Raw genomic sequence first — 19,845 nt, 5'->3', positions numbered from 1 at the left:
GGTAGAATAAACTCATAAACATAGTCCCACAGGCTTATTAGAAAACTCACTTCAGCTAGAAGAATCAAAGTTTTTCATAAGGACATACTCAAGGGAGCTAGGAAAGGTTACTTTTCCTCCAAAGAGTTCAAGACCTATAATTTAATTCTCCTCTGGTTTTGGCCAAGCTCAGATTGTTGCTGACTTGATAGTATAACATAGCCTATTCGTTTCAGTTAGGGATTTGTCTCTGTTATTCCCATTTAATTTAATTTTCAAATTATTGCTGTCATTTTACTTTTATCATGCATGTATGTAAAGCCTTCTCAGAATTGTGACATTACAATATTCTGTTTCTTTAATTCCAAATAATATTAGTTGAAATATGCACTTTTGATATGAGAAGATTTTCAAGAGAAAAAATATCTTTCTCAATGAAAGTATATATTGATCATAAGACTGTTCTGCTTTTTAAAATATTAAATGTAAAAATTATGCTCTTGAATTTGAAGAGATATGATATTAATGATCATTTCACTTGACTGAGTCTTTCCACTTGTGAAATTCATCATCACTTAATATTTTCCATCTATTCTTAATCCATCCATTCAACCCACAATCATTGAGAAGAGTATTAATTCTGAATCTCTGGCTAAGCAATAGACAGTGAAGACTACCTGGGGATAGTCAGCATTTTGAATGTGTAAAGCAAGCCATATATCATCTGTCCTAGCATAGCATATTTCTTAAAAGGATTTAACATTTTTTAAAAATATTTTAAAATCCCACTTGAGACAAATGGAAACTATATGGTGGATTTCTCATATCATCGCCATCACCTCTATTGTTCTGCTTATACTGTCCCCTCAGTCTTACATTTCTTTACCCTGTCCAGCAGTCTGAGTTTATATCTGTTATAGTATGCCATGCTACCCCAGTCATCATGGGGTGACATGATTATGAGGAAAGAGACTTAAAAATAAGAAACAAATATGTCTAAAATATTTTTATTAAAATAAAAGAATAAATAGCATCTATTACCAAAAATAAAAAAAAGAACAGGAGTCTATGAAATAAGAACTAAATGGTAATGAAGTTAGAATGTACAGATACAGCCCTAATGGGTTTGGTTCAATGGATAGAGCGTTGGCCTGACGACTGAAGGGTCCCGGGTTTAATTCAGGTCAAGGGTATGTACCTCGGTTTCAGTCTCAATCCTGACCCTGGTCAGGGTGCATGCTGGGGGCAACCAATAGATGTGTCTCTCTCACATCGCTGTTTCTCTCTCTGTATGTCTCCTCCTCCCTTTCACTCTCTCTAAAAATCAATGGAAGAATATCCTCAAGTGAGGATTAACAAAACAAAACAAAAGAATGTAAAGATACAAAGAAAGCCGATTAAAATTATTGGAAATAAAAATGTATAGTCATTTAAAATTTTTAAAAACCTCAACAGAAGGAATGGTGTCAAAGAGAGACTTTATGAGTTGTAACATGTAAATTAGAAAATTAACAAATTGTGTAAAAGAGAGAAAAGATAATTAAAAATATTAAAGATTTTGAAACGAAGTTCTAGTGTGAGAGGGTATCTCGTAGTTTTGATTTGCATTTCTCTAATAACTAGTGAAGTTGAGCATCTTTTTATATATCTGTTGGCTGTTTGTAGGTATTCTTGGAAGAAGTGGGTTATATGAATTCTTTATATATTTTGTTAATTAAGCCCTTGTCAGAACTGTTGTTTACAAATATATCCCATTCAGTTGGTTGCCTCTTTGTTTTGTTTGCTTGTTTGTTGCGAGCTTGATCCCCAATAGGGGGCGTGCAAGAGGCAGCCCATCAGTAATTCTCATCATTGATGTTTCTCTCTCTCCCTCTCCCTTCCTCTCTGAAAGCAATAAAAATATATATTTTTAAAAAATTAGAGATACTGTAAAAAAAACACAGATAAATCTTTAGGTTGTAATGAAAAATGCATGTGTATAGTAGATCAACTCAAAGAAATCTAAATGCAAGGTAAAAAGGAAGAAAAATCCCAGTATGTTAACAAAGCTTATCTCTTATTAGTAGTGTTGTGACTGGTTTTTTTTCTATTTTTCCAAGTTTTCCCTGATTAATATAATTTCTTCTATTTTTAAGAGAAAAGGGACATTTATTTTTTTAAAGAAAAATATAATTAAGACAATTTTTTTATGGGGCTAGGGAAAGGGCCTTCAGGAACATGGCTTGAATGGGAAATCTTGTGTTTTCTCTAGCAACTGAGTATTTATGATCATTTCACATGGATCGATTTAAAATCTGTTTTGATTGGCCAGCAAAGACAACTTCTCCTAAGCTAGCATTTAAGAGTGTGAAGAAGATGGCAAGAAAAGTTTTATCATAGCTTAGATCCTAAACTAAGCAGCTTTTTTGTGGGCTTTGACATGTTAACTGCATATAAAGGTTACTAATTACAAATGAACCTTATTTCTCTCTTGAAGATATTATCAGCTTAATGGGGTGAAATCTAAATGTGTGAGCGCAAAGTAGAGCTTTGGTTTTTGTTTTGTTTTTGTTTTTTGTTCTGAATATTAAGTGTCAGTTTGTAGTCTTTCAGGGCTAGTCTCTCCACTCCAGAGATACGGATAATGCATATGTGCACACATGGCTGCCCTGGGTAAGGGGACGTTAAAATAAAAAAGATCATTGCCTATTTCATATGCTCCATAAAATGTGCTGACCATGACCACCAGTATCCCAGGTACCCTCCGCAGTTTAAAATCTTGAATGCTTTCCCCAAAAATGTATGGTCAGGGAAGCAAAGTCTAAATAAGCCTCACGGTACCTAACAGAGGCCTTTTGTTTTCAGGCAGCTGAGTCTGTCAACTGGTCTGGAATCCTCGAACCTGTGGTTTTTGGAGAGATCAGTTTGTGGCAGTCAGAAGAAGACCCTCAGAATGTTAATAAAAGTGGGGAAGCAGTTTTGAAACCAAGAAGGCCATTACTTTTTGCATAAGAGACAGAAGTGAGATGGACTAGGGGTGAAAGGATCTAAAAGTTTGAGTTTCCTTTTCTGAATCTCTTCCCGTGCACCGTGCACATGCTCTGATGTTTCCTAGATTTGAATGCAGCAGACACGCTCGTAGGCGTCTGTTACTCCATCCACTATACCTGTTCCAGTCAGTAAACAGGATGGCAGGGAATTGCTCTGGGTACAAAAACATCCCACATGGGTCGGCTCCAACATATTTGTCCTATTTTTAAAAATTCCAGCTCTGATTTCTTAGTCCAAAGAGCAGTTCAGCGGATTCTGTCCTATATAAATTGGTTATTACTCTGTCTCTCCCTTCCTTGGACCCCTGAAAACAAACCAAAAAAAGTAATAAAAACGAAATACTTATTAAAGTGTAAATACAGCAGCCAGATCCCTCATATGTTATGCCAATCACCTTGCTGGCAGCGGGAGGACCCAGGTGTGCGGCGAACGACTGACTGATCTGGTCACAGAGCAGGCGGCAGGGCCTGGAAACGGACAGGCTCTGAAGGGAGCCCTTTGTTACCTGACGTCTGTGGCAGGTTGCTGGCTCCCTTTTCTGCATAGAATAGTTGAAACTTGTCTTTCAACTCAATAGAGTCCATGGGGGCAGAAATTCTTTTTAGTTTGGCAACCTAAGTATCTGAGGGAAAATAAGCCACTGCAACATAGAAGGCAAGCATGAAATGTGCTTTATGAAGACACATAAAAGAAAACCAGAGGAAAGCAGATTCGGCCTCAATCCTTAAAAAGCATACCAGTGCCCCCAATCCTGTCTTCCCCACCCCAAACTGTGTTTGCTGGACCTCTTCTGTAGACCTCCATGCAGCCCTCAGGGGCACTGAGGTCTTTAGCAGCTGGTTCTGGAATGAGAGGGGCTTCTGTGAAGAAAGGAGAAAATCTTCCATTTCATTTAGAGTTGCACACAAGTTTTCTCTGTGGCTTCATATTTCTGGCCTGGCACTGTTTTAACAGAAGCCGTGCGGTGGTTCTTTCAGCCAGGCCTTTGAGTGCTAGTGTCTTCCCACGATGCCCTGGGCAGCTGCTGAAAGCAGGCCCGCCCTGCAGAAATGCCCACAGGTACTGCCCAGCACAAAATGGCACACCCAGAAGCCACCGAGAGCTTGTTTGCCTCCTGACTCATGTTTTATTTGCCCTAAAGAGGCTGTTTCCAAAACCGACAGTGTCCGTAGCCTGGTCATGGAAGATCATGATGAACACACCCACATGGGCGTCGTCATGGGGCTCTTTTGACAGTGTTCTTAGGAAAAGCCTTTACTTACTCAAAAGAGAAAGCAAAGAACTATTTATAAAATGACAAGTGTGTGTAAACGTTCAAAGTGGATTGTGATTTCTCCAAAAAAAAACCACAGGCAGCCAGAACATAGTTGTGCTTTAAAGTCTAAAGTGATCTAATTCTTGAAATAAACTTTATTCTGGGCAGTGACATGTGTTTTCTACATAGGAGGGGGAGTCGTCGTTGCTGATAATAACGAACAGGCTGTTTTTCTTATTTGGGAGCCTCAGGGGGAGGAAACCACAGTTCGAATGCCGTGAAGGAGTCGCCTGCTTATTGGACCTTTCACACCTGTGGCCTGGTCGGCACTGAGACACTCGCTCTGGTGCTGTTATTTAATGCTGCAATAGTGAAATAGTCTGGCTGAGACTAGATTAGGCAGCTGACTCCCAGTCCTCCAGGTTCAAGGCTCAGAAGTGAGTAAATCAACATTGTTAGCTCTGCAGAACACTTTGAACATATGCCTGGCCGGGGTGTTGGGGGAGCGAACTATCCTCTCTCTTTAGGTCCCTGTGATGTCCAAGCCTTGAGGAAAAGACATGACATCTCTAATTTTTTTAAAACCTCTTTAATACCAGCTGTCATTCGAAGAATTTAAGAAACATTATTTGTTCAGAACAGTGTGATATTCTGTATCCCGTACAATGAAATAGAATTAAGTGACGCGGTGGTGAGCCAAGCCTAGGAGAGTGGGGAAGCTGGGGTCCATGGCCCAGTAGACTGTGTAATCATGTGCCAGTTTATGCTGGGACATTTTAGGCTGTCTGTTTCTACAAACGTGTACAAATGTCCCTTCAACTTGTGGCCAGAGGAAACCCAGTATCAAGAAAATAGCTCTACCCTCAGGCTGGGTTTCTCTGTTTTCAGTTGTGCGTGTGTGTGTGTGTGTGTGTGTGTGTGTGTGTGTGTTCATTTTATTTTTACATTTAATTTGTTGGGGTGACATTGGTTAATAAAATTGTACAGGTTTCAGGCATACAATTCTACAATATATCATCTGCATATTGTATTGTGTGTTTACCACCCAAAGTCAAGTCTCCTCCCATCACCATTTATCCTCCCTTTATCTTCTATTTTCCCCAAACCCCTTTCCCCTGGCAATCACCATACTGTGGTTTATGTCCATGAATCTTTTTCTTTTTTTGTGACTGGCAGAGATTGTAGTTTTGTCATTGGTGTCTTATGAATGTGTATCGCTTGATTTCATCTGTTCTCATCTTCATCAGATACCTGCGCGACCTCCCACAGGACTAATCCCAAGTGAGTCAGCCCCAGCCCACTGGGCTCACCGAGGGGACCCACTGTGCAGGAGTATAGGCTTAAACCATGGGCTTAGGGATCAAAGGGACCTGGGTTCAAGTCCTGATTCTACTGCTATTATAGATGTGACCATGAGTGAGTTGCTTCATCCCTCTAAGCCTGTTTTCGGACCTGTAAAATAGGAAAAATAATAATACATATATCCTTGTGCTATAGTGAGGATCAGTTGAGAAAAATTAAAAGAACTAATTTCACATAAAGTGCTTAGTGTATTGCCTTAACACACAATAGGTGCTCAATAAACACTAGCTCTCTTCTTACTTTACCTCCTTAGCAAACATCTCTATTCTCTACTTGAGTGTTCTCCTGTTCTATCAGTGGTCAGCATGATGCCATGGGAGTCTGCCTGGTTGTATTTCTCACATAGCTGTGTCTTCACATGTTGGCCTGGCTGGCTCTCAGGTCTCAGCTGCATAGTCTCTTCCGTATGCCCTGGCTTTGGAGACCATCTGGTCCTGTGCATAATGCATCCTTATTGTCCAGGGTGAAACCTCCCCAGTCAGTCACTCTGCATTGACAGCCACTGTGCAGCCAAGCACTGGAGCCCCAGCAGATCAGCCCCTGGGACTTGCTCTCTGTCTGCATCAGCCCCGAGCTAGTCTCTAGCAACCACACTGCACATGCTGATGCCTCAGAGAGCTGGGCCAGGCCGACACCCTCATCTCTGGATTCTGGGATCCCATGTTCGACAGGCACCGGCATTCTTTTGACTTTGTCCTGGACACCTTCCACCGCCCTCCCTCCGTGTCACATCTGATTTTCCCTTATGGTGGAAGCTGGGCCTGAGGAGTGAGTGTAGTTTGTGAACAACTGTCCCGACCATGGCAGTGTTGGGCGGAGGCACAGAAAGAGACAGAGTAAGGTGTCCACATCTTTTCTTGTGCGATTTATGGTCACCATTTCTGTTTAAGGAATTATTTATCTACTAGAAAAAAAGTGTAATTCATTCTGTATATTCTTTAAAAGACAATTTACCATCTGGCTTTTACCATTTGAAATGGGACTTAAAAAATGCCTATATCATCTATATCTGAGTCATTTTGTTCTCAGGATTTTCTTAATTCTTGATTAATTTTCTTCCTTCCTTTTTCCCTTCCCTCCCTTTGTCTTCCTACCTCCCACCCTCCCTTCCTCCCTCCCTCCCTTCCTTCCCCTCATTAATCATTCATTAAGCCAGGTGAGGGAGTCAGCCCTCTAAATGATAACAGAAGGCGAGACTGTTATCAGCGTGCTGTGCATGGCATGTAGTGGGAGCATGAGGATGGTGGTCCTCAAATCTACTATGTGATTTTGAATAATTTCTGTGATCTGCAAGTTGCAAGCTGGTAGTGTTTGATTTACTGTCATGTTTTGTGTCTGCCTTTGTACTGCTTTTTCTCTCCCCACACTTTGTGTTTATGTCAATCCTCGTTTTCCTGGGGAAGATAGCACTGGAAGTTCGAGGAGGGGTTAGGTGGGGTCCTAGAGGAAATGAATAAGAAGACTTGAAAACAGGCCTTATCCGCTGCTCTGATGATGCCTCATGACTTAACTCTGATGACTCTGTACATGGCCGATCCGGGAAACATAAGTTAGAAATTAACTTTGTTTTTTATGTGTCAGAGGATAGTCTCAAGGTAAGGAGGCCTGAGTCGGGGTGGTCTAGTTGAAAAAGCACTGGCATTGGGTTAAAAACAAAACAAAACTTGTATTCATATGCAGCCTCTAGCGTTTTTAGACTTTGTTTTCTTATCTGTACCTTAGGGATAATACCCCCCAGGTATTCAGTACTCCCACTATTATAGGATGATTGTGAAAATTAAGTGAGATAATGTCTGGAAAGACCTTAGCACAGTGTCTGGCATAGTGGTAAGTACCCAGTAAATCCTGTTCCCTTCTCTCCCCGGCCCCACCTCCTCCCAGTTGGCCAGTTGTCTCTAACACAGTAGCAGTGGGACTGTAAATACTTTCTCTATTATGTAATTGCTCTCCACCAATCTGTTCTTTGATCATCATTCTGCTCTCCCTCCAGATCTATCCCTAAACTCAATTACAACTCTCCCTCTGGTATAATCTCCCTCTCTACAGAGAACAGTGAAAACCTGATGTTTAGAAAATCATTTTTCCATAGAAGAACTTAATACCCTACAATGTTTTTATGAATTTCTGTTTTCCAACAGGATTTATTGTCAACACAAAAATGAATGTATTTACATTTGGAGCTCATTTTTCACGATACTCTTGACAGTAATATTTTCCCTGATTTGGGGGAAGCCCTGTGATCTCTGTGGGCAGAGGATGCATCCTGTTGATTTGTCTACTGGATGCTAGGCTTATAATTTTTTAGATTCAGTTCAAAAATTTCTGGAGCTCAGTTTCCCAAAATACAAGTCTTCAACCCACTGAAAGGTATTATTCTCCTTCTCTCTCTCCCACTTTTTTCAAGTTAGTGATTATGTTCAGACCCAGTCGTTCAAGACTTTTGTCATTCCCATTGCTATTGATCTGGATATTGCAGTGTTATTCGGCTTCTGAATGTTTTTGAGTCTTATTGCCTGTCTCCATCAGCCTACGGAATGTCCTTCTTTGCATTGGTCCCAGCTCTCGCCTTTACTGTCCAAATCAACCAACTGTCTATAGGCCATATTCATGTCACTTTGTTTCTTTGAAAATTGGACAGTTTTAGGTGGAATTTGAAGGTACTAATGTGGACCTCTAACTATAGGGACCAAATACAGAAACTGTTAGATTATATTATACGTGAGAGTTTCACCAAAAAAAAGAAATTATTCCAAAGTTACATGCACCCTATGTTCTTTGCAGCATTATTCATGGTGGCCAAGACATGGAAACAACCAAAGTGTATCTCAATATGATTGGGTAACGAAGATGTGGTACATATACAATGGCATACTCAGCCCTAAGAAAAGAGGAAATACTGTCATTGCGACAACATGTTCTCATCTTGAGAATCTCATGCCAAGTGAAATAAGTTAGACAGAAAAAGTCAAGACCCATATGATTTCACTCATATGTGGGATATAAAACTAAAAATTAACAAATGAATAAACAAGACAAACAAACAAAGAAATACATAGACACAGAGAACAGTATGATGGTTACTAGAGAGAAGGGGTTAGTAAAGGATAAAGGTGGTCAAACATATGATGACAGAAGATTTGTACAATGCAGCATACAAATGATGTATCATAGAATTGTACACTTACTAGTAAAACCTATATAATTTTATTAACCAATGTTATCCCAATAAAGTTAATTTAAAAAAATAGAGTTTGCATAGGATTGGTCAGATCTTTCCATGCACTTTATCTCTTGGGAAGATGAAGAGAATGAAGTAGGCATCAGACAGTATCTCAGGTTAGAATCCCAGCTCTGCCATTTACTAGTTGTATGGTATTGGACCAGTGACTTAATTTCTGCACCTCTCAGTTTCCTATTTGTAAATGGGGAAGGCCATATCATTTGCTTTGCAGAATTAAATGAGGTACTGTTTCTAAAACTATATGAGATGCTGTCTGGGAACATCTTAGTAGAGTGTCTGGTATAGTACTGAGTGCCCAGTAAATCTTGGTGCCCTCTCTCCTAGCTTGTGCTGAGTGTTGGCCATCTCTGAATTGGCATTGGTGATGCTGTAAGTGCTTTTACCACCATGGCATTGCTCTCCTCCAGTTCTTTTCTTTACTGCCTTCCTGTCCAATCGCAGTTCTATTCCTGAACCCAATTCAGTCTCTCTTTCTGTGGTGTAACTTCATTTTCCATCCAGAGCAATAATAACTTGATTCTTTTAAAAATCAGTTTTCTTTGGATGAATTCAAAGTGCTTACAATAATGATAATGGTGATGGACATGATGCTAAGAATATTGTGGGAGTTTCTTTTTCTCTTTATCTTCTAGGAAGAGTGTGACTGTCTTCTTCAGCCCCAAAGACAGTTCCTGGACCAGAAATAATTATTGAATGATTGAGTCTGATCTTTTGAGTACCTTTGATTGTGCCATTTTTATCACTCAGATTTCTACACAGTCAAAATGAGTATTTATTGATTTATATGTTCACTTCTATTACAGAATTTTAGATTGTTCTTTTACAGAAGATAAGTAATAAATGTATGCTTGTACATCCAAAGATAGATGAGGATGATGTTTTTAATAAGAATTGATGTGGTAATTAAATATAAATAAGCTAGAACAGGACAGGAAATAATGCTCTTGAAATGTTATTATCTACACGGGGGCGGGGGGGTGGGGAATCTGGTAGGTTGATTTTAAGATTTGAGGACAGGGGTCCTGGGGAAAATTCTGAGAATGGAGACATCCCATTCCTGCCCGCATTAAGCACATAGCTCTGCCAGCAGATGAACTTGGGGAGTCTTGCTGAGACAACAATCCCTGAGGTCTGAGGTGAATTTTTACAAGCTCCCATAAATACTTTAACTGACTACTTAAAACTACTCCCTTACCCTAACAACTTTTATAAATAAGATGGGCATATGACCTGGAAAAGCAAAAGCTTCATAAGGTCAGATATTCCATTACGTTGGCCATATAAGGTTCATCAATTTTGAAGCATTGAAATTATCTGTAGAATATGTGTCTCACACTTTCCATAATTGAGGAATGAAAATGTTTGACATAAACAGCACTTCTGGAAGGCCAAACACTTCTCCTGAGAAAATTCTAGTACCATGTCCTGATGGGTAGGGCTCAGTATTTGCAGGATCATCAATTATGATTTTCCAGATCTAACAGGAATTCAAAGATTTCAGTCTCTCTCCATGTGTCCCACCTGTCCAAGCCCAGCCTGATTTTCAGGTTTTACTCTCCCTTAGGCAGATGTACCTGATATAATGTAAAAATATCCTCTGCCCAAAGTTCTTTTTATAAACCCAATCTATATCTGTCTTGTTGCAGCTTAAAACGTTTCTATTAGGTGTGCTAATCCATTCATCAACAGATTTGTACAGGACTCTCTGATTTAGCAGGAACTGGGTATGGAAACTAAAAGCAGAAAGTACATTATTCATGATTAATGGCCAAATGGGTGGAGCAGAAAATAACATCTTTGACGTTCAGGGGAAGGAGAGAGTAAGGAAGGAGGGATTGGAACTGGGTCTTAAAAGCTAGTTGGGATATGAGTAAGTCAAGAGAAAAAGGAAGGACAAATGGTATGGGGTAAATGGTGTGAGGAGAAGCACAGAGAGGGCAAGGAAATGAAGAGACCAATTTACCTAGAGATGAGGCTTTGGGAAGGGGCCTGGTTGGAGGGACAGATTAGGGCGAGTCTGCGTAGGACTTGGAATGGCATACTACAGAGGATGACTATGCTGTATATCAGTGGGTACAGGAAAGTGTTTATTCTTTATCTAAAAAAAAGAAATATATTTTACTAATATTTAGCATATGTATTGACAATATTGTATGCATGGCATTTATATATAAACTAGAGGCCCAATGCACGAAATTCGTGCAAGATTAGACCTTCCCCCAGCTGCCGGCACCAGCTTCCCTCTGGCACCCCGGCCCCGGGCTTCCCTCGCAGCCCCAGCTTCAAGGACATCCGTTCTAATTAGCATAGTCTGCTTTTATTATTATAGATATACATATGTGATGATGCATAGCCTGATAGGGATTCATGTTATAAAAGTTTGGAGACAGACTGTAGACGATAAGGAATGATTGAAGACTTTCATGCAGCCAGTGACATATTCAAAGCAGTATTTTAAGAAAATGAATCTGGCAACAGTTATACAGACAGGGTTGGAGGAAGCAGTTTAGTGTCAATTGCAGCAATTTAAAGGGAACAGACAGGAGGAGAGAGTGCTGGAGACACTGTGATGACCGTATCCTTTTCAGGGTGAGACTGTTCCTTCGCAAGAGCACACATCAATTACTTTGGAGCTGAGAATGAAGCAATGCCCAGGAAGATGAGTTTTTTCATTCAAAACTGATCGCAAAAATGTATTGACATTGCCAAAGGGGTCATGGTCTAAAACCTAAACTTAAGTGGAACCCAGAATAAAAATTATGAGTAATTATTGGTTAAAAACAAGTTTAGATAACTTCATAACTAATTTTATATACACAAGGAAAATCTTTAAAAATGCAGATAACATCCTTTCTACCATTGCCCTAAAAAGGATCCCTTTAAAGAGGTAATAGAAGCAGCATAATGCTGCTCCTGCATTACAACGCAACTTAGGCTCTACTAGTATCGCTGCTGTTTGGTATTGAAAAGAGATCTCAGAAATGTTCTCATCTCAGTTGCTTGCTGGAGATGTATTACTTTCTGGTAATCCCCGATTCAAGTACAGACACATTCGTTCTTCCTCACACAGCGTGATCTTCACAAGAAATAAAATTTGAAGAATCATATTGTTGAGTGTAAATTTGTAAGAGAAGTCTTGGTACCTGTATTTGATTTGCCATCATTTTCTTAAAAATTGTACTGTTAAACTCTCCCCATTTGATGTTTTTGTAATGTAGAACTCTTAACAGAAGTGTGATTCAGAGTTTAAATCACTCATTAACCAGGCTTCTCAGTTTCACCTTGCAGATAAAACACAGCTAAATAATCATAGGGACGAAGAAATAGCATGTTTTAAAATGCCAACTAGATCAGGCTTCCGACCCATACGTGATACTAACTTTATCTTCGAAATATATTGATGAAAGGGCCCTACTATCAGGCAATTTAAATAAGAGAAACAAATGCACATATTGTAACTTTAATCAGACACTAGATGTAAACTTAACTTTTGTCTCATTCAACTAAAAAAAGGTGAAAGATTGAGTGTGCCTATGTATAATTATTTCAGCTGAATATGAGTAGAATGTAGTATAGAAAAATAGATTTAGCATATTGCACACATCAAAACAACGGCTCTAAGATGAAAAGTTTGACATATAAGTAGAAGCTAATATTTTCATACATAGTTGGTGGAAATATAAATTGACCTTTCTTTAGGGAATAAGTGATATGTTTTAAGAGCCTCAAAAATGTTTATACTGTTTAGATTCAGTATTTCTACTTTTAAGAACTTGTCCAAGGATAAAAATCTTAAAAGTTTGATAGTAGCTAAACAAAATTAATCATTTTCTTAAAAATTATTGATTATAATAGGTAAAGGCCATATATGCCACGATTTTAAGTGGAAAAAGTGCTATAAAGCTATATATATAAAATGTCACTGTTAGCATGTATGTATATGAATGCATTCATTCAAAAATTATAAGGCAATATAACAATATACCAATAGGTTATTTTTGTTTTTTAATTTTTTATTACTTTTCTCATTTTCAATTTATTTTATGTATTATTATTTTGTTGTTGTTACTCCTCACCAGAGAATATTTTTTTCCATTGATTTCTAGAGAGAGTAGAAGGGAGGAAGGAAGGGAGGGAGGGAGAGACATTGATGTGAGACAGGCACATTGATTGGTTGCCTCTGCATGCATCCCAATCAGGGCTGGTGTCAAACCTGCAACACAGGTATATGCCCTGAATGGGGATCAAACCCGAGACCCTTAGGTGTGTGGGCTGACACTCTAACCTCTGCACAACACTGGCCAGGGCTTAGTTTTTCATTTAAATTTGAAAGAAGAATATATATTGTTCTTATAATCAGAAAAAATATCGAAGTAAAAACTTAAAGAGAACTGCCAGAGTTTAAAATGCAGATATCTATAATTTAGTATAATTAGCTGATGGAAGGATTTCTATGAGCATAATATATATATTTATTTAATGACAATCATCAAGAGCTCTTGATGTACTAAATTTTGACTAGACCTATCTGTGCTACAAAAGTAGGTAAATGTAATAGCAACCGAAGCACATGTAGACGTTAAAGCAAATCTGAGTATCTAGGCTATTGGGGTGTTTTCAACTGTGTAATTTGGGCTTTAGTTTTACATAAAGAGCATATCCTGGAAACTTTATAAACTCTGGAGGCACAACTGTGCTTTAGATAAAATGAAAAGGCCACGGATTTTATGTATACTTACATAAATATAGTCAGTCAGCCAGGATTATTAAAAAGAGAAATGAGTAAGTCTCAGAAAATTAATAGTCCAGGGGGGAGATCAACATTTAAGTGTGTTTGAAAGTGAAAATAAGAGGTATGTTTGAAGTTGCAGAGGAACACTGAGAAATGGGTAACCAACTTCACTCTAGAGGTGGGGGAACCTTCCCAGGGAACGTAATGTTAGAGATGGGCTTTGTTGAATGAATAGGAGTTTCCCAGATGGAAACAGGAAGGGTCATTCTAGATGGGAAAGGAGCATGTACAAAGAACCAAGCATCTGAGATTGCCTGGCATGTTCAGGGGCCGGTAGGAAACCGGATGTGGCTGGATTGTGGGATGAGAGGCAGCAGCAGGATATGAGAGTGGAAACTGGGCTAGGGCCAGAAATGGCCCTCACATACTGGTAGTTACAGTGCCTCCACTTCAGCCATGATTCATTGTGATTTTCCTGGCTAATAGGATCCTAATCATTATAATGAGGTAGGATTCTATATTCTGCTCCCTTTGAATTATGCAAATGATAACTGTTATGACCTGTTCCACAAAATAGGCTATAAACATGATCATATCTCTTTAATTACTTTACAGTTCATCATCCCAGCCTTCCAGGCCTTATTGGCAAATAGTACATTATCTCCTCTTGAGACCCTCCCACTGCCTCTGGGTCCATGAACCCTGGGGCTTTCCTCAGGCGAATAGCCAGTCCCCCTCCCGACACCTGCAGCAGGAAATGCAGGTGACTGCCGTCCTCTCTGGCTGCTGCATGGCATTGTTTGCACCCCCACGTCACAGTGGTGCCCATTTAGGGCAGCAAGGTTACATCGCTTACTTCCTGTCCTCAGCTTTTCTTCCCTAAATCATGGCCTCTGCGCCAGAACTGCTGGACCTGGAGGGGCTTATAGCGATGGCCACACGCTTGGCTGAAATGAGCCCTTCCCCAGGAACCTGAGGCCACTGTGTTGAGCCCAGGTCACCAGCCCAGACTCCTCCCTCACCAGTGGTTTCCAGGACCTTCCCTGTGCAGGGCCTTAGTGATTGTCATCCTGACCTAACAGTTCCCTCAGTCCCAGCCCCCAGTCCCAGGAAGCAGGGAGCAGGACACTGGGCCTTTCCTCCCAGAAGGCCCTGGGCTCCTTTTACAAGCTGTTTGGCCTCCTGCCCAGAGTCCAGGTTGTTCCTCCAGATGCTCAAGAGATAGCCGCTTGGGAGATGGAGTTTTTAAAAAGTTTGTTGCCCTGCCCAGTGCCTCCCAAAAGCACCTAATTGCTTTATGTCTACATAACTAAGTGATTTTCTGTTCCTGCCTTAGTTGCAATTTACTTCAGTAAAATAAAATCTTTATCTAATCGTGCCCCTATTTAAAAACAAACGAACAATGGTCATGTGCTTATATAGTAAATAGCAAATTATGTAACTTGCCTAAGGTGGAAATAGGTCTCGACCCCCAAACCCATATACTTAACCACTATGCTCTTGCCTCTTCTCATTCAATTTATATGCTAATATGTCATTATTTATTCTATCACTCAGATACTACACTTACGTTAGTGAAGTTTATTGTGGGAATAGAAATCTCTAAGTGTAGGCATTCCCTTCTGAGCTACTGATAAAAGAGAGCTGGACATGGAGTGTATTCATGAACGAGTTCATTTAAATGGAAAGTGAGTCATTTACGGTAGGAGAAAGTTATGTTTTCTCTACAAAGTTAAGTCACAGAAAGGAGAACAGTACACGTACATAGTTCTGAAGGGATTGAAACTGAGCAGTTTATGAGTATTTGGGTTGATGCACATTAACCAATAGTGTTCTTTAGAATTCACGATTTGGGAAAGCTATCTTCAAGGCGGGATGAATCTGAGTTGATTTTATTTTGCCCCACTCTTGGTGCAAGTGTAAGACAGTCACATTGCCTTTTCAATCGAAGAGTTTAAGGGAAGTCACCTCTCAGCCTTGTCATCTTTAAGTTTGATAGTAATGAAAAATAAAGTCCAACTGGGTTGTTCTCACCTTTTCTCATAGGCACTATTTTCCCAATTGCATTATTACTCTCCTCAATAAAATGAAAGTGAAATGCGTTTATGTCAATATTTCTAAACAAGGTAAAACTCTGACACATTATTAGTGGTCTGTGTTTTTTAGAGGAAAATCATGATGTTGTAAAATGTTTGTTGTTCCATTCAGAGTTCTTAATAGAAATTCCAGAAGGTCAAAAGATCTCTGGGAAGTTTGTATGCATGATGGGGGAACTGATCGCCTGTCTCCTGACAAAACCTCAGTGAGACCTGTGTCTAGCCAGCTAAGACCAGGATCTTCCCTCTCACCTCCAATTCTAAAACTTTGTTTCATGCGCTTGCCTTGGGCCGGTGCTGTACGCCACGGAGCCAGGGCCAGAGTTTGAGCCATGATGACTCCTGAGCTGGGTCGTTTACCGCAGTTCTACTACCAAATACAGTTCGCACAATTGACTTCATATCACATTGTGTTATTGTTATTTTTGCTTTATTATTGTTATTTTATATACTTAAAATTCTCAGCTTTTAAATCTAGTTTGGATTTGAGATACACAATATGTTATTTAAAAACGGTCAGTATAGATAGCTTTATATCTATAGCTTCTTTGTCCAGTTTTCAGATTTATTAAGCTTTTTTTACTTTATCCAGAAACTAAGAATTCTAATCAGCCCTCATTTTAAAGTGAGGAAGCTGTTTCTGTTTATTTTGGATTGGGATATGCTCTATGTTGGGATGAAGGAGCATTCCATACTGAAAGATGTTATGTGTTTTTCTACAAGTTAGATAAAATTTATATATTTTTTCTTGACTGGGAACACATTCTGTTTAAACAAAGGTATTCTATGGTGCCTAAGGAATAAATATAGTACTTCTTGTGGGACTAAGATTGTCCTGGTCATTATTGGCACCGACTGAAAGCGTGTGGAGTGATGTAGAGAGAAGCTAACAATTCTTGAACACCTACCATGTGCCAGAGACTGTTTTTGGTATGTACTTGCCTTATTTTGTTTTCTGAACCATCCCATAAGGCAGTTACCGTTTTCCTTGTATAGATGAGGAAACTGAGGCTCAGAGAGATTAGGTAACTAATTTAAAGTCACAGAGCCAGGGGTGGCACAGCAGGGAGTCAATCAATGCTTGTTCAGATTCTAAGGCCAATCCCTTTCGGTGACCCTCACTGCCCACGTGTGGACTAAGGTTGCCTGGGGGCCCAAGCCCCATATTAGCGGCAGGATCTAGGCCAGTGATGGCGAACCTTTTGAGCTTGGCTTGTCAGCATTTTGAAAAACCCTAACTTAATTCGGTGCCGTGTCACATATAGAAATTTTCTGATATTTGCAACCATAGTAAAACAAAGACATATTTTTGATATTTATTTTATATATTTAAATGCCATTTAACAAAGAAAAATCAACCAAAAAAATAAGTTCGCGTGTCACCTCTGACATGATGACTCCTGAGCTGGGTCGTTTACCGCAGTTCTACTACCAAATACAGTTCGCACAATTGACTTCATATCACATTGTGTTATTGTTATAACAATAACACGCGTGTCATAGGTTCGCCATCACTGGTCTAGGCATTGAATGAAGTCCCAGGTATTCCTTTTAGGTTTAGGGACATGGAGAATGTTGACGTGGAGAGAGATTTGGGGGGCTACTCAGGCTTTTGCTTAACCACTGGTTTCCTAACCTCTTTCACCTTGAATGTGGAGTAGGTGCTGGTGTTCCTGCTGATGGGTCCCAAGCTTCTCAAGGGCTTGAAGGTGGCGCTGTGTGTTTTTCCAGGGCCAGCCATGCACCCACAGCCTCACTGTTGTTTGGCACAACCTCGCCTTAGCATTCCTTGCTTCAAATGGGCAACTTCTTTATCATTTTAGTGGGACATCATTGTTCATCTGGCTGATTTGAAATGTGAAGGGGACTAATTCTGTATGATATGCTTTTCAAGTGGAACACCAAATATTTAGGGATATTCATGGCATTTTCTTTTAAAAAATAATTTTTTTAAACCTGTGCTAGCTGCCTCTTTATTTAGAGCAGTGGTCGCCAACCTTTTGGACCTCACGGATCACCAGTGGTCCACAGACCACCAGTTGGCGACGGCTGATTTAGAGAATTTCACCATTTTAATGACTTGGTAACTGTTTTGCTGATAGGCACAGAGATATGTAAAGAGGAGGTACATTTTCCCCCTTTTTAAGGATCTGGAAAATGTTCAGAATTTTCATTTACTGTACTTTATTCTGCCCAATATTTTTCTATGTTGCAAGCCAAGTGTCATTTGATTTAAATTGACATTAAACACACTTCTTTTAGACAAACCAATTATGATCTTTAGATACACTGATTAGATTTCTTCCTCCAGCCGTTTAAGGTTGCGCCGTGAAAGTGGTGAGCAGGTGGTTTGACGGAGCAGGCAGTGGGCAACTTAGGATTCTTTTCCAGCAGGCATTTGAATGCCTTTGGTGGACGTCCTCTCTGAGTATTTAGATTCCCCTTCTCCTTGTGGGTAAGAGTGTGCTCTGTGCTTGGATATCCATTATGTAGATTTATAATTCATTTATCAAATATCTATTACATGCCAGGCACAGGATAGTCTTACATACACGCTCATCTCATTTAATCCTCACAGCCACCCTGTGAAATCGTGATGGCATAGGCCTAGAATATTCTCTCCTCTTTTCAGACTAGGAAACAGAAGTTCGGCTAGATCAGTTTCCAGTGGTGACACAACAGGTGCCTAACGATAGCAGAGCTCACAGAACTGCCTGCCTTTTGTAACCATAAGCTTGCCGGGGAGTGAACTAGCGGAGGAGTTTTAGGAGATGTGGCTGGAAACGTGGTGGAGGGCTTTGAAATTTATTCTAAGTTGGACGCCAAGTTTTGGATTCATTTCTTCATTCACCAACTATCATTGGGGCACCTAATGTGTGCCAGCACTCTCGGCACTGGGGGCATCACAGCGAATCAGAAAACATAAACCCCTGCCTCCTAGAAGCTTACAGTCTGGCTACTGGGGTTTTTTGAGCAGAGAAAGGAGGTGACCTGGTTTAAGTTTAAAGAGGCCCTCCTGGCTGAGGTGTGGAGCATCACCTGCAGAGAGGCGAGGACCGTGGCAGGGGGCCAGTTAGGAGCGACTGCAACAATCCAGGCGAAAGAGGGTGGTGCTCGGACCAGAGTCCTGGCAGAGTGGGGAGTTAGGTTCTAGGCAGACTTAGAAGAAAACACCAGTGGGATTTGCTGAGCAATTGGGTGTGGAAACGGCTTGCCCAGGCTTTCATTGGAACTCCGGTCAGCCTGCGTCCTAAACCTGTGCTTTTCTAATTATGTTAAAATTCTCAGGTGTAAAGTGGCTTTACCACGATATTCAATTTGGTGGCAAACGTAGCTTCTTTTCCGCTCCTTCGCCCTAGGCTTATAACAGGAGAGCATTGTTGGTGCTGGAGGAGGCAGGGCAGCGCTCTGTTCCTGGGAGCACTTATCACCCGGCTGCAGTCGAGTAGCTGCGGCCTTGAAGGCCAGGCGCCCCGGGCAGCACTTGCGTGGATGTACTTGGGATTTGCAGTACGTCCAGCTCAGAGCCACTCAGAGTCTTTCCCTAGGGCTCCCCCGTGGTGAGGCAGGAGGGTGGATCCTCTTAATAAGATTTCAAGCCCAGCTTCCTGTTTTTCTGCCCGTGCTACTTCTCTGAAACATTGTGAGGGCTGAATCAGGCCAGCTTTTAATTCTTGGTCACCAGGTGGGATTTTAGTGTATTGTTTTCAAGTCTGAGAAAGAGAGCTTCCTTGTAGTTAGCTTTTCCTGAGCACACATTGTCCCTCAAAAATGCTTCTACATGTCAGTAACTCTAACAGCTCCAGGATACAAATGTGTATTTCCCAAGTCAATGAAATTGCTACCAGGCTGTTTACGTAGCAGGAAGGTGAGCAGAATGTTTTCCTCATTCAGTTCATCTTCATTGACCTTGTGTGAATGACCTCATAGTTCCCTGCTGGAGAGGAAAATGTGGGTAAACATAAATGGTGCCTCTGCTTGGCAGTGATTACAGTGCCGAGAATAGCATGGGCAGCTAGCTGACATGTGGGTATAGACTAAGCAATTCCCTACACACCTTATCTTGAAATAGATTAAATGGGTTGGTTTCAGTTAATCGCTGGAAGCCCCATGAACTGCCTAAAGTCCTCCTCACTGCATCTGTATGTGA

At 40.4% G+C, this 19,845-nt stretch overlaps 1 protein-coding gene across 3 annotated transcripts in view; it reads left to right on the top strand.

Moving 5' to 3' along the window:
- CPQ (carboxypeptidase Q) overlaps positions 1 to 19,845 on the top strand; it is a 346,153-nt gene that overhangs the window by 238,244 nt on the left and 88,064 nt on the right. The window lies entirely within an intron of this gene.

This window comes from Myotis daubentonii, chromosome 17 (assembly GCF_963259705.1).
Source record: "Myotis daubentonii chromosome 17, mMyoDau2.1, whole genome shotgun sequence".
NCBI classification, from domain to species: domain Eukaryota; kingdom Metazoa; phylum Chordata; class Mammalia; order Chiroptera; family Vespertilionidae; genus Myotis; species Myotis daubentonii.
The sequence above is the reverse complement of the archived record's forward strand: the minus strand, read 5'-3'. Positions and strand labels throughout refer to the sequence as shown.